The sequence below is a fragment of the Rana temporaria genome, chromosome 1, assembly GCF_905171775.1.
Source record: "Rana temporaria chromosome 1, aRanTem1.1, whole genome shotgun sequence".
Taxonomy (NCBI): domain Eukaryota; kingdom Metazoa; phylum Chordata; class Amphibia; order Anura; family Ranidae; genus Rana; species Rana temporaria.
Genome location: NC_053489.1, coordinates 107,802,451 through 107,815,688, shown reverse-complemented (window position 1 = coordinate 107,815,688; position 13,238 = coordinate 107,802,451).

Below are 13,238 nucleotides of genomic sequence, written 5' to 3'. Positions count from 1 at the left end.
CGTTCGCAGATGGAGCGCTTTTTCTCCCTGCTGCCCACAGCGGACAAGGATGGGACCCTGTTCCCTGCTCGCTTATGGGACATCTTCTAGTTGATGAAAACATCCAACACTCATTGGCTGCCTCGTCTTGGTCCAGTTATAGGGCTTCTTGGTTGGGTTGGATCAGATTTTTGGACACTATGCACGCCCAGGCCGGGGAGGTTTCTGAAGGGCTAGTATTAGCTTACTTGGAGTCCTTGATGGCCCAGCATTATTATTGGTCCCATGTTTACAAGATCTTATGTGGTATTTCGTTTTTTCAGAAATTAAATGGAATTCAGTCTTGCTTATCTTATTTCTCCGTTCAACAGGCGTTGAAGGGATACAAGAAATCCCATTTTAAAATTGATGGGAGGTGTCCTATTTCTCCTGCGTTGCTGACGGCACTTTGTAACATTACTTCTTCAGTGTGTCGATCATCATTTGAAGCAATCCTTTTTAATGCTGTGTTTACGTTAGCCTTTTTTGCAGCTTTAAGAATTTCGGAATTGGTATCTGCTAGTAAAGGAAAACATTCTGGTTTACTATTACAGCATGTTTTTCTTGAAAATTTACAACTAAAATTTTTTATCCAGTCCAGCAAGACTGACCGGTTGGGCAAGGGCACTTGGATACATCTGGTGCCTTGCCCGACATCCGAAATTTGCCCAGTTGCTAGGTTCAAAGAGTATTTAGCTGTTCGCCCTAGTTCCACGGGTGTGCTCTTTGTGCATGAAGATTCCTCCCCCCTTACTAAGTATCAATTTAATATAGTGTTGGCCAGGTGTTGCCGGGCTTTAAATTTGGGAAATGTTCGTATTTCTTCACACTCATTCAGGATTGGGGCGGCAACCGAAGCTGCTATGATAGGCTTGGGTTCAAGTCGTATTAAGTCACTTGGTAGGTGGAAAACCAGTGCTTTTCAACTTTATGTTCATCCTAATCTTCTTTGTTGATTGTTTTAGGTGTGCCTGGAGTGGTCTGGATCATTGGACACTCGTTCGTGTATTGGGCACAGCAGCGTGCAAATGGAAGGTACTATTCATCAAATTTGGGTCTGGATCCAAGCAATTTTCAGGTTTTTTGGTTTGGTAGAAGAGGTATGAGCTGGGAAGACCTTTTGTTTGAGTTTAATACGTTACTACTGTCTTTTCCTGAGCCCAATATTCTGATTCTTCACTTGGGAGGGAATGATATTGGGCAAATGAAAACATTGGATCTGATTTTTAGTATCAGGGACACGATTTTAATCCTTAAGGAGGCTTGCCCGGGCCTAGTGATAGTGTTTTCAGAAATTATACCTAGGTTGAGGTGGTTGGAGTCAGCATCCCTGAAGCCCTTTGAGAAAGTTAGAAAGAGGGTCAACAAAGCGGTGGAGAAATTTATGTCGCCTACCCTGGGTTTCTCTTTTAGGCATGTAGACCTTGAAGACGGGATTGCGGGTCTTTACAGAAGTGATGGAGTACACTTATCTGACATAGGCCTGGACATACTAAATGTTTCCTTTCAATCTTGTATTGAGCGCGCCGCGGTTTGGTGCCAGTCAGGGTTGAGGCAACCCTTTCCTGGCGTATGGGGATAGTTGGGTTGTTTTAAAGTCATTTTATTACAGCTCGAGTCGTAGTGGCTGAGTTGTGTATTTTAGTTGGAACAATTGGTTGAGTATGGTATTTATGTAATTTAAGTTATTGGTTTTAAGAAATTAATCCAATAGTATGCCGCGGCCATTATTATCCAAAAAAAAATATATAATATTTATTATAGTAATATATATATGAGTAATATTTATTTAATAAAGTATGTGTGTTTATTATTTATTTAATAAAAAAAAAAAAAAAAAAAGGGAAATATAATGGTGTAGTGTCAAGTTATTTGGTGTGTCCAGGCATCCTGCCTATAATCCCATGGAGGGAAAAGGGGAAAGGACTGTTTCAAGGCCCCCCTTTTCCTTATGGGATTTCTGGCAGGGGCAGTTTCTAGGCCCTTTTGGTATAGTTTGAGCGGGAACAGCAGGGATTGGTGGCTGGCAGCTGTTGCTAGGGGTTAAAGCTAAGGCCAGAATCGGTCAGTAAGGCCCTTAGGCGGGAAAGGCAAGGATTGGTCTAGGTAGCCAGGTTACTGGGGAGATTTGGGGAATTTAAGGGTACCTGATAGGTCAGATAGGGTCAGCTGATGGTTAGGAACTTTCTGGAATGTTGGAAAAGGCCTATTTAAGGAGCTGGCTGAGGGGGTCCGTGGCCAGCCGTTCCTGAGGAGGACCGTTCAGCAGAGCTTGCCACCCACCCACCCTTGTCGCGGCAAAAACTATATGGATAAATCCCTTTGCATGAGCAAAGGGGATAGTTGGGTTGTTTTAAAGTCATTTTATTACAGCTCGAGTCGTAGTGGCTGAGTTGTGTATTTTAGTTGGAACAATTGGTTGAGTATGGTATTTATGTAATTTAAGTTATTGGTTTTAAGAAATTAATCCAATAGTATGCCGCGGCCATTATTATCAAAAAAAAAAAAAAATATATATATATATAATATTTATTATAGTAATATATATATGAGTAATATATATTTAATAAAGTATGTGTGTTTATTATTTATAAAAAAAAAAAAGTGAAATATAATGGTGTAGTGTCAAGTTATTTGGTGTGTCCAGGCATCCTGCCTATAATCCCATACCCAATCCCATGCAAGGAAAATAAAAAAAAAAAGCATATTTGCTTGCACATGATTGGATGATGGAGGTCAGCAGAGCTTCTGCTCTTTTACTCAGCTCTGGAGTAACTGCACTTTGCAATGTACACAGTCTATTTGACTTTAGTAAATCAACCCCAGAGCGCCTCTGTCACATTCATAGTGATCTGCCTCTGTGCTTTGTAGATCACCAGATAATGCCCCTGACAATCTGTGCATGCTCAGTACTGCCAATTAGCTGGCATGAGGTCATCACTGCGAATGCGCGGAACGTCGGAGGCATTATCCGACAATCTGCACTATTCAACAGCACACCAGAGAAGGAACCCGCTGACGGTGGAAGTTTACCATAGAGTTGACCGAGGGCCAGATGGCTCCTGGTCAGCTCTATGACTCTCAGAGGCCGGGCGCCACGTTATGACGTCACGTCCGGACCCGACAGTTGTAAACACTACCGTGTTTTCAACTTTGATCTCAGGCTTTTCAGCCTAGAGGAGAGATGTGGGGTCTTATAGATCCCAGATCTTTCCAGAAAGAGGACCTGTCATGCCCTATTCTTATTACAAGGGATGTTTACACAAAAGTGTTCAAAAAAAATAAAGAAATGAAGATAAGAAAGGGAAAGTGTAAAAATTTAAGTTAAATAAACATTAATAAAAAATAAAGCACCCCGTCCCCTCATTCTCGCACGCAGAAGTGAACGCACACATAGGTCGCGTTTGCATATGTAAACGTTCAAACCACATATGTGAGGTGTCGCTGCCGGTTAGAGCGAGAGCAATAATTCTAGCACAAAACCTCCCCTATAACTCTAAACTGGTAACTTGTAAAAAAAAATTTAAGCGTAGCCTATGGAGAATTTAAAGTACCGAAGTTTGAAAGTTTCAATTTTAAAACGTGACATGTTGATTATTTATTTGCTCAGCATAAAATCATCTTCACATTATACAAAAAAAATTGGGCTAACTTTACAGATTTTTATATATATATATATATATATATATATATTTTCATTAACCACTTCAGCCCCGGAGGATTTGGCTGCAAAATGACCAGAGCCCTTTTTGCAATTCCGCACTGCGTTGATTTAACTGACAATTACGCGGTCGTGCAACGTGGCTCCCAAACAAAATTCACATCCTTTTTTTCCATCCGTCTGCAGAGCGGATTGGGTGAACATGGACAGACAGTACGTGTTCATCCGATCCCCCCGATAGGGGAGAGCGAAGGTCTGACAGTCTGCACAGTGTACAGGAACAGCCCTGTCATCTGCCGGCTCAGCGGAGATCAATAAAGACATCCTCGCTGAGCAAGCAGGTGTTAACGGCATACCTCCCAACCCACCCGGATTTGGCGGGAACTTCCCGCACAGACTGCATCTTCCCGCAGTCCCACGCAGGGGTTAATTTTCCCGCACAGGAAGAAGAAGAAGGTCAGAGGGGAGACATGCTCTTACCAGAGCGGTGAGTGGTCTGCGGCAGCTGAATGGAAGAGGAGAACCCAGCAAGAATCCCACCCCCCCCGCTCACCAACTGCGATCCGCGGCAACCCCCCGCTCAACAACTACAATCGTGGCAATCACCCACCCCGTTCAACAACTGTGATCCGCGGCAACCCCCGGCCCCCGCTCTACGACTTCGATCGCCGCAATCACCCCCCCCCCTCAACAACTGCGATCCGGTATAGATCCTCAAGGTAGTCCTTAGTTAAAGAAAAAAATCATCTGCTCTGGGGTCTGTGGAAGCATCTTATACAGGCTTGTAATTGTATGCAGTATACTATACATGCAAAGCACAGAAATAATAACATTGCCATAAAAATACCTACCAAGACAAAAGCAGGTACATACACTGTAAAATCCTTAAAGTGTTACTAAACCCACAACAGTAAAGTCAGTCTGTATTTGCAATAAAGCATGCAAATTATCCTAATTTTAGAACCTAAGGGGTTATTCCTTTGCATTGTGTAAAAATCCTCTTTGATCCTGTTTTCTCTGACCCTCCCCTTCCTCCACAGTCTCCAATCCATCTGCTGATATTACAGAGCATTGGGGGCACTCTGCATATGTTTAGTTTGATGTGCATTGCTAGACAGTTTTTTTTTCTTGGGAGGGTGCATGTGATCGGCACAGGGCCAATTAGCACTGTCCAGCCAGAGGGTCAGGGGTTATGAAGCCTCACAAGACAGTCAGAGGAGAATGAAAACTCCTCCTAAGTTTTAACCAGTGCTCAGCCAGACACTGATAGAAGTCACAAGACTGCTATATACTACTGATGAGAAAAGGTATTTAGCTGTTTATAGTTACTAAAATAATTACATTTCCATGTTCTGTGTACTGTAGGAGACCAGATATAGTGAATGTAGGGTCCTGGGTTTAGGAACACTTTATGGCCTCAAGTCTGTATTTGTTTTTTGTTTTTTTTCATTCAAATTTGCATTTTAGACCCACATTATTACCAGTCAATACATTTATTTTATTATGACATTTTACTGGAATGTCCACATCCACAGAACGAGGAGAAGAGGTCTATAAATCATATTCCATAACCCAACCATCTGTGCATTTACAGTTACAGAGACTTCAACAGCAGTTCATGCAATTGTTTTTAAGCTTGCATAGTGAAATTTTACATACATTCAAAAAGAGGGTTGACATTATATTAAAACTTTTATTTGGTATTTTGTTAACCATGCTTTCCAAACTTTACAGAATTTATTAAGGAATTCCCCCTGTCTCTCCTCACTGCTTTCGCACTGGGGCGGTGCGCTTGTGGAATGTTAGAAAAAGTCCTGCAAGCCACATCTTTGGGGTGGTTTGCCCCTGCCCATTGCAATGAATGGGCAGCAATTGGAAAGCTCCTAAAAAACGCTTCGGAAGTGCGCAACACAAGCTTCGGAAGTGAGCAACACGAGGGGTTTTAATCCCTTCTTTGGCTGCTAATGGAGGTTGAAAGCGCCCTCTCGTGGCGGAAAAAACAGCGCTAAAAGCACAGCTAAAATGTGCTGTGCTTTAGCGCTAACGCACAGGCAGCCCCAATGTGAATGGGGTCTTAGAATCACTTTAAAACTCAAGCACAATAAGGAAGTGGTCATTGTTAGGTTTTATACGGAGGCAGGTGTTCCTCTGAACATCAGACAGAGGAATTTATGCAATCTCATACTCAATGGGCCAGATTCAGAAAGGACTTACGACGACGTATCTCCAGATACGCCGTCGTAAGTCCAAATGTGCGCCGTCGTATCTATACGCGTATTGTTAAAACTAGATACGCCTGAAATTTGCCAAGATACAACCGACGTAAGTCTCCTACGCCGTTGTGTCTTGGGTGCATATTTACGCTGGCCGCAAGGGGCGCTTCTGTAGATTTACGCATCGAATATACAAATGACCTAGATATGCCGATTCACGAACGAACTTGCGCCCATTGGATTTAGCTACGCCGTTTACGTAAGGCTTACATCCGGCGTAAGTTTACCCCTCATAAAGCAGGGGTAAGTCATGTTAAGGTATGGACGTTGGAACAGCGTCATATTTTACGTTGTTTGCGTAGGTCGTACGTGAATGGGGCTGGGCGTAAGTTCACGTCTAAAGCATTGAGCCGACGTATCTTAGGGAGTATTTGCGACGTGATTCTGAGCATGCGCCGTTCGATCGGCCATGCATTTACATGGGGTCATGCTTCATGAGACTACAACACGCCCACTGCCTTGCTACTTTGAATTACGCGGGCTTACGCCGCCCCATTTACGTTACGCCCGCGTACATATGGGAGCAAGTGCTTTGTGAATACAGTACTTGTCAATCTATGTTACGTCGGCGTAGCGCATATGAGATGCGCTTCGCCCGCTTAAAGATACGCCAATGTATCTGAATCCCGGCCAATGTGTTTTTGTGGTATACCGCAAACTTCATAAAATATATTATTTCAGTTCAATTCAGTATAAATATTGCGGTTTTGCACTGCCTTTATGATCTGTACAATTAAATTGATAAATGTCCCCCAATTCCTTCCTTTCTCAGTTGTGACAGCTCTTGAGTGTGGGCTGTATGATTGTGCCAATGTACGGTCTGAGACCTAGCTGATCAGCAAAAGAAACGCAGAATACAAAACATTTTAAACCTAAAACACAATAAACCTGCTAGAAAAAGACCTGTGTGTAGAAATATCAATCCCCCTTAGAAAGCTTCTATCTGGTCAAGAGGGAGGAAAACCTTTCTTATGTGTAACCTGCTTGACCACTCTGTGGTCATTCTGCTGAGCAATGATATATTTGGTCACCACAGTTCAGCTTTGTGATCATGTATTGTGTAATCACATGCTTTTTTTTTAACCTCTGGATGGTGCAAGGATTGAGAAATTACTTTTACAATTTATTGCTTTCATAGCATGTGGTTCGCTGCTTGTGAATTCATGTAATTCTCTTGGGATCAGCGAACTGAACCATATAACACAATTGTATATTGCTGTGCAATATCTGTGCTACAGACCTACTTATATTGACACTGGTAACTTGACAATAAGGAGGCATATCTTCTCGATGGCACATGTCACTGAGATGTTATAAGCACACAGTGGTTCAGGAAACATTACATTTATAAACACATTATTTTCCTATTATATTCAGATTTTATTTTATAACATTCCTTGTAAGCAAAAACATATTTAACCCTGAAGAAAAGCAGACCTCACACAATACAGCCAAACTTGTTCTACAAACAATACTCCATAATGAAAATGTGAAAGAAGTTTGTTTGAAACCTTTGCAAATTTATAAAAAATGACGTTTAACCACTTAAGCCCCGGACCTTTAGGCAGCTAAATGCCCAGGCCAGGTTTTGCGATTCGGCACTGCGTCGTTTTTAACAGACAATTGCGCGGTCGTGCAACGTGGCTCCCAAACAAAATTGACGTCCTTTTTTCCCCACAAATAGAGCTTTCTTTTGATGGTATTTGATCACCTCTGCGGTTTTTATTTTTTTAGCTATAAACAAAAAGAGAGCGACAATTTAAAAAAAAATGCAATATCTTTTACTTTTTGCTATAATAAATATCCCCCAAAAACACTTATACATTTTTTTCCCCCCTTAGTTTAGGCCGATACGTATTCTTCTACCTATTTTTGGTAAAAAAAATTGCAATAAGCGTTTATCGATTGGTTTGCGCAAAATGTATAGCGTTTACAAAATAGGGGATAGTTTTATTGCATTTTTATTATTTTATTTGTTTTACTACTAATGGCGGCGATCAGTGATTTTTTCCGTGACTGCGACATTATGGCAGACACTTCAGACAATTTTGACACATTTTTAGGGACCATTGTCATTTTCACAGCAAAAAATGCATTTAAATTGCATTGTTTATTGTGAAAATGACAGTTGCAGTTTGGGACTTAACCACAGGGGGCGCTGAAGGGGTTATGTTTCACCTAGTGTGTGTTTACAACTGTAGGGGGGTGTGGCTGTAGGTCTGACGTTATCGATTGTGTCTCCCATTAAAAGGGATGACACGATCGATGCAGCCGCCACAGTGAAGCACAGGGAAGCAGTGTTTACATACGGCTCTCCCCATTCTTCAGCTCTGGGGAGCGATCGCGAGGGGGCGGCTAGAAATGAATAGCCGCGCCCTCATCCCGGATCGCTCCCCGACGATTTCTGACCACCGTATGTACCGGGGGGGGTCCCGATCAGACCCGCAGGAAGGCAGGGACGTACATGTACGCCCATCTGCCTGTACGTGCCATTCTGTGGACGTACATATACATGCGGCGGTCGTTAAGCGGTTAAAGAATTGTCTGTAGTCTTCCAAGGCAGGATTGTATAGGTCATGTACAGATCTGGGGAAGGGTACAGAAACATGTCTGCAGCATTGAAGGTCCCAATGAGTACAGTGGCCTCCATCATCTGTAAGTGGAAGAAATTTGGAGCCACCAGAACTCTTTCTAGAGCGGGCAGCCCAGCCAAACTGAGCAATCAGGGGAGAAGGGTCTTAGTCATGGAGGTGACCAAGAATCTAGATGGTCACTCTAAAGGCCCGTACACACGGTCGGACTTTCGGCCAACAAACTTCAAAATCAACAAGTTTTCACATTTGTCCGATCGTGTGTACGCTCCATCGGACCAACTTTTTCGGGTTTCATCGGACAAAAAGTTCGGTCTGCAAACGGACAAACTTTACGACAACAAAAGTCCGATGGTGCCTAGTCCGACCATGTGTACAGCAAGCCATCGGACTTTTGTCCAAAGTACAAACACGCATGCCCAGAACCAATGTTAAAAACAACCAACAATAGCAGAAGTTACACAAAGGGTGGCGATAAAGAGCAGAAAAACCATGTGATGTTGGCAAAGTATTAGAAAAGTTTTCAGAAAAGTCAGAGCGTGTGTATGCTATGGGTGTGACCGGACAAGTCACTTCGGACAAAAATCCAAGGGAAAGTTTGTCGGATGTCCGACCGTGTGTACGAGGCTTTACAGAGCTTCATCATTTCTCTGTAAGGAGAGGAGAACCTTCCAGAAGAACAACCATGACTGCAGCACTCCACCAATCTGGCCTGTATGGTAGAGTGATCAGACAGAAGCTACTCCTTAGTAAAAAGACGCACGACAGCCCACATGAAGTTTGCCAAAAGGTACCTGAAGGATTCTCTGGTCTGATAAAACAAAGATTGGCAACGGCATGTCTGGAGGAAACCAGGCACCACTCATCAGCTGGCCCATACCATCCCTACAGTGAAGCATCATGCTGTGGGGATGTTTTTCAGAGGTAGGCACTGGGAGACTAGTCAGGATTGAGGGAAAGATGAATGCAGCAATGTAGAGACATCCTTGATAAAAACCTGTTTCAGAGCATTCTTGCCCTCACACTGGGGTGAAGGTTCATCTTCCAACAGGACAGGGACCCTAAGCACACAGCCAAGATAACAGTGGCTATGGGACAACTCTGTGAATGTCCCTGGGTGGCCCGGCCACAGCCCTGACTTTAACCCGATTGAACATATCTGAAAATGGCTGATGGAGCTTGAGAGGTTCTGCAAAGAAGAATGGGAGAAACTGCCCAAAAATAGGTGTGCCAAGCTTGTAGCATCATACTCAAAAATACTTGGAGGCTGTAATTGGTGAGAAAGGTGCTTCAACAAAGTATTGAGCAAAGGCTGTGAAAACTTGTGTACTGTGATTTTTTTTTGATTTTCCATAAATTTGCAAAGATTTCAAGCAGGGCTGGACTGGGACAGAAATGTGGCCCTGGACTTCATCCAGACTGGCCCACTTTGACAGATCTCTCCCATGGCGACCGGACAACTCCCGCACCCCCCCGGCCACCCAAGCCCCCTCTCCCCCTTCACTAGCCACTAGCCATTCTACTTTATTAGAGTAGAATGGCTGGTACTGGTCCTCTTATAGGCAGTACCAGTGGGGAAGCTAGACATTATTTCACCTGGGGCAAAGAATCAGTTCGGTGCCCCCCTTATGGGACAAGATTAGGCAGAAGTGAGAAACTCCCAGGCCATAGCTGTTGAGTTAGCTGTCTGTCCCCTCCCCCCATGCTCCTCTGTCATCATCCCTGCTTCTCTGGTGCTCCCCTTGCTTCTTTGTTCCCCCCAGGTGTGTGCTGCAGGGAGGGAGAGACAGAGGAGCGGAGGGGGGCTGCGGTCCACTGTCACTGAAGCCGGCCCACTGAACCATCGGCCCACCGGGAAACTCCCTGTAGTCCCAATGGCCAGTCCATCCCTGATTTCAAGCAAACTTTTTTCACGTTGTCATTATGGGGTGTGCCCCCCCAAAGTATGTTTTTGTATATTGTATAGACCCTGACCAGATTTCTTGGGCTGGAGCACCCCTCCCCCTCCTCATTACCTCATATTAGTGGCCACCAGTGCATAGGAGGAATCCCTTCAGTTCTCCCACATACAGGTTAAACCTAGAAAAATTTGAATATCGTGCAAAAGTTCATTTATTTCACTAATGCAACTTAAAAGGTGAAACTAATATATGAGACTCATTACATGCAAAGCAGGATAGCTCAAGCCGTGATTTGTCAGAATTGTGATGATTATGACTTACAGCTCATGAAAACCCCAAATCTACAATCTCAGAAAATTAGAATATTACATGCAATCAATAAAACAAGGATTGCACATAGAACAATATCGGACCCCTGAAAAGTATAATCATGCATACAGTATGTACTCAGTACTTGGTTTGGGTCCTTTTTGCAGCAATTACTGCCTCAAGCGGATTAGAATGGCACACTTTGAGCCTAGAATATTGCACCTTTTCACAATATTAGAATTTTCTGAGATTGTGGATTTGGGGTTTTCATGAGCTGTAAGCCATAATCATCACAATTATGATAAATCACGGCTTGAACTATCTTGCTTTGCATGTAATGAGTCCATCTCATATACATATGTATTAGTTTCATATTGCATTAGTGAAATAAATGAACTTTTGCACAGCATTCAAATTTTTCAAGATTCACCTGCAGAGGAGTTTGTCTCCCATGGTTGAGATGCAGATTCTTTCATTCTATTACTAGGGTAGGACCCACTAATTTGGGGTACTTTGTCGCAGTAAGTGGGCTTAGCCCTACATGATCATATAGTGTGATCAAAATCCCTGTATTTTTTTTTAATATGTTCAGGTGTTTTTAACTAGCTTTGCAGGATAAATGTCGTTCTTGAATGTGTGCGCTATAATCTGTTTTGTTCAGCAAAGTATTGAGCACAGTCTGTGCATACTTATGTAAATGTGATTTTTTTTGATTTTCAATAATCTTCTTTCACGTCGTCATTATGGGGTATTGCTTCTAGAATTTTGAGTTAAACAATGAATTTAATCTATTTTGGAATAATGCTGTAACATAAAAAATGTGGAGAAAGCGAAGCGCTGTGAATCCTTTGCCATTCAGGAAACAGGGCATCAAATTGCAACTATAGATTTAGGATGACAAGTGACTTGGCCCCAGAGAACACCTGAGATTTTGGGGAAAGGGGTGACAATATTCTTTTAATTTCTTTATATATTAAACACGTGTAACCACTTTTCAAGTAAAACATGGTTAAGACCTCTGTAAGGTTTATACTCTGTTTTCCTTAACTTGCTGTCTGGTAAGAGGAGATCTCCCAAAAGTGAGGCGATACCCCCTCTTATGCCTCGTACACACCATCGGTTTTCCTGACGGTCTTTCCGAGAAACGGCTCGGTCACTTTTCCCCCTGTACACACGGCCGTTTTTTCCGACGGGAAAACTGCCAGGAGAGCTTTGGTCGGGAAAACCGGCCGTGTGTGTGCTCCCTCGCAGTGTTTCCCCATAGATGGTTACTGCAGCAACAATTACCAGTCAGTAGTCCACATGTACTAAACTTTCTGCTGGCCGGCTAAATTGGGCCCAAAAACTAGCGCTGCAGCACTCTGAGTACCCTCCCTTCAAGAGTTGATGCATGCAATAGTAAAGTGGTCTTAGCCAACAGTGTTTGGAGTGTTTGGTTGGCCGGCGACCCCTCACCAGTCCTGACATTTCCTTGCGTTCAGATAAAGATGTGCTGCATTCAGGTGGGTTACGATCTGTATCAGTGTTGGTCTCCCAGCAGAAAGGGAGTCTTTTTCCTCCAGGAAAACTACACCTGTTCCTCCCCTTTAATGTCTCTCTTTTAAACTACACTTCCCACAATCCTCCACAATTTTCCTTAGTCCCTCTTGTACTCCATGCTCCCTCTAGTGGATGGAGGCAGAAAGAACACTGGCTGTAATCTGTATGGAAGTCTTTTGTGGATATCCAACACAAAAGTAGCAACAGCACAGCGAGACTGCAACTACTCCTCTCTTGCCAGGCAAATACCAGGCTACACATAACGGCCGGGATTCAGAGAGATTGTCTTATCTTTAGTGCGGCGTAGCGCATCTGATATGCGCTACGCCGAAGTACTGTAACTTAGAGTGGCTCGTACTGTATTCAGAAAGAACTTGCTCCCTTTCTTACGCCGGCGTAACGTAAAATGGCCGGCGTAAGCCCGCCTAATTCAAAGTAGCAAGGCCGTGGGCGTGTTGTATTTAAATTAACCGTGACCCCATGTAAATGCATGGCCGATCGAACGGCGCATGCTCAGAATCACGTCGCAAATACTCCCTAAGATACATTGGCTCAATGCTTTCGACGTGAACGTAACCTACGCCCAGCCCCATTCACGAACGACTTACGCAAACGACGTAAAATACGACGCTGTTCCGACGTCCATACCTTAACATGACTTACCCCTGCTTTATGAGGGTTAAACTTATGCCGGACGTATGCCTTACGTAAACGGCGTAGCTAAATCCGACGGGCGCAGTTACGTTTGTGAATTGGCGTATCTAGGTCATTTGTATATTCAACACGTAAATCTACGGAAGCGCCCCTTGCGGCCAGCGTAAATATGCACCCAAGATATGATGGCGTAAGGAGACTTACGTCGGTCGTATCTTGCAAAATTCAGGCATATCTCAGTTCCTGAATAAGCGCATAGATAAGTCCTTTCTGAATCCGGGCCACCATGTTT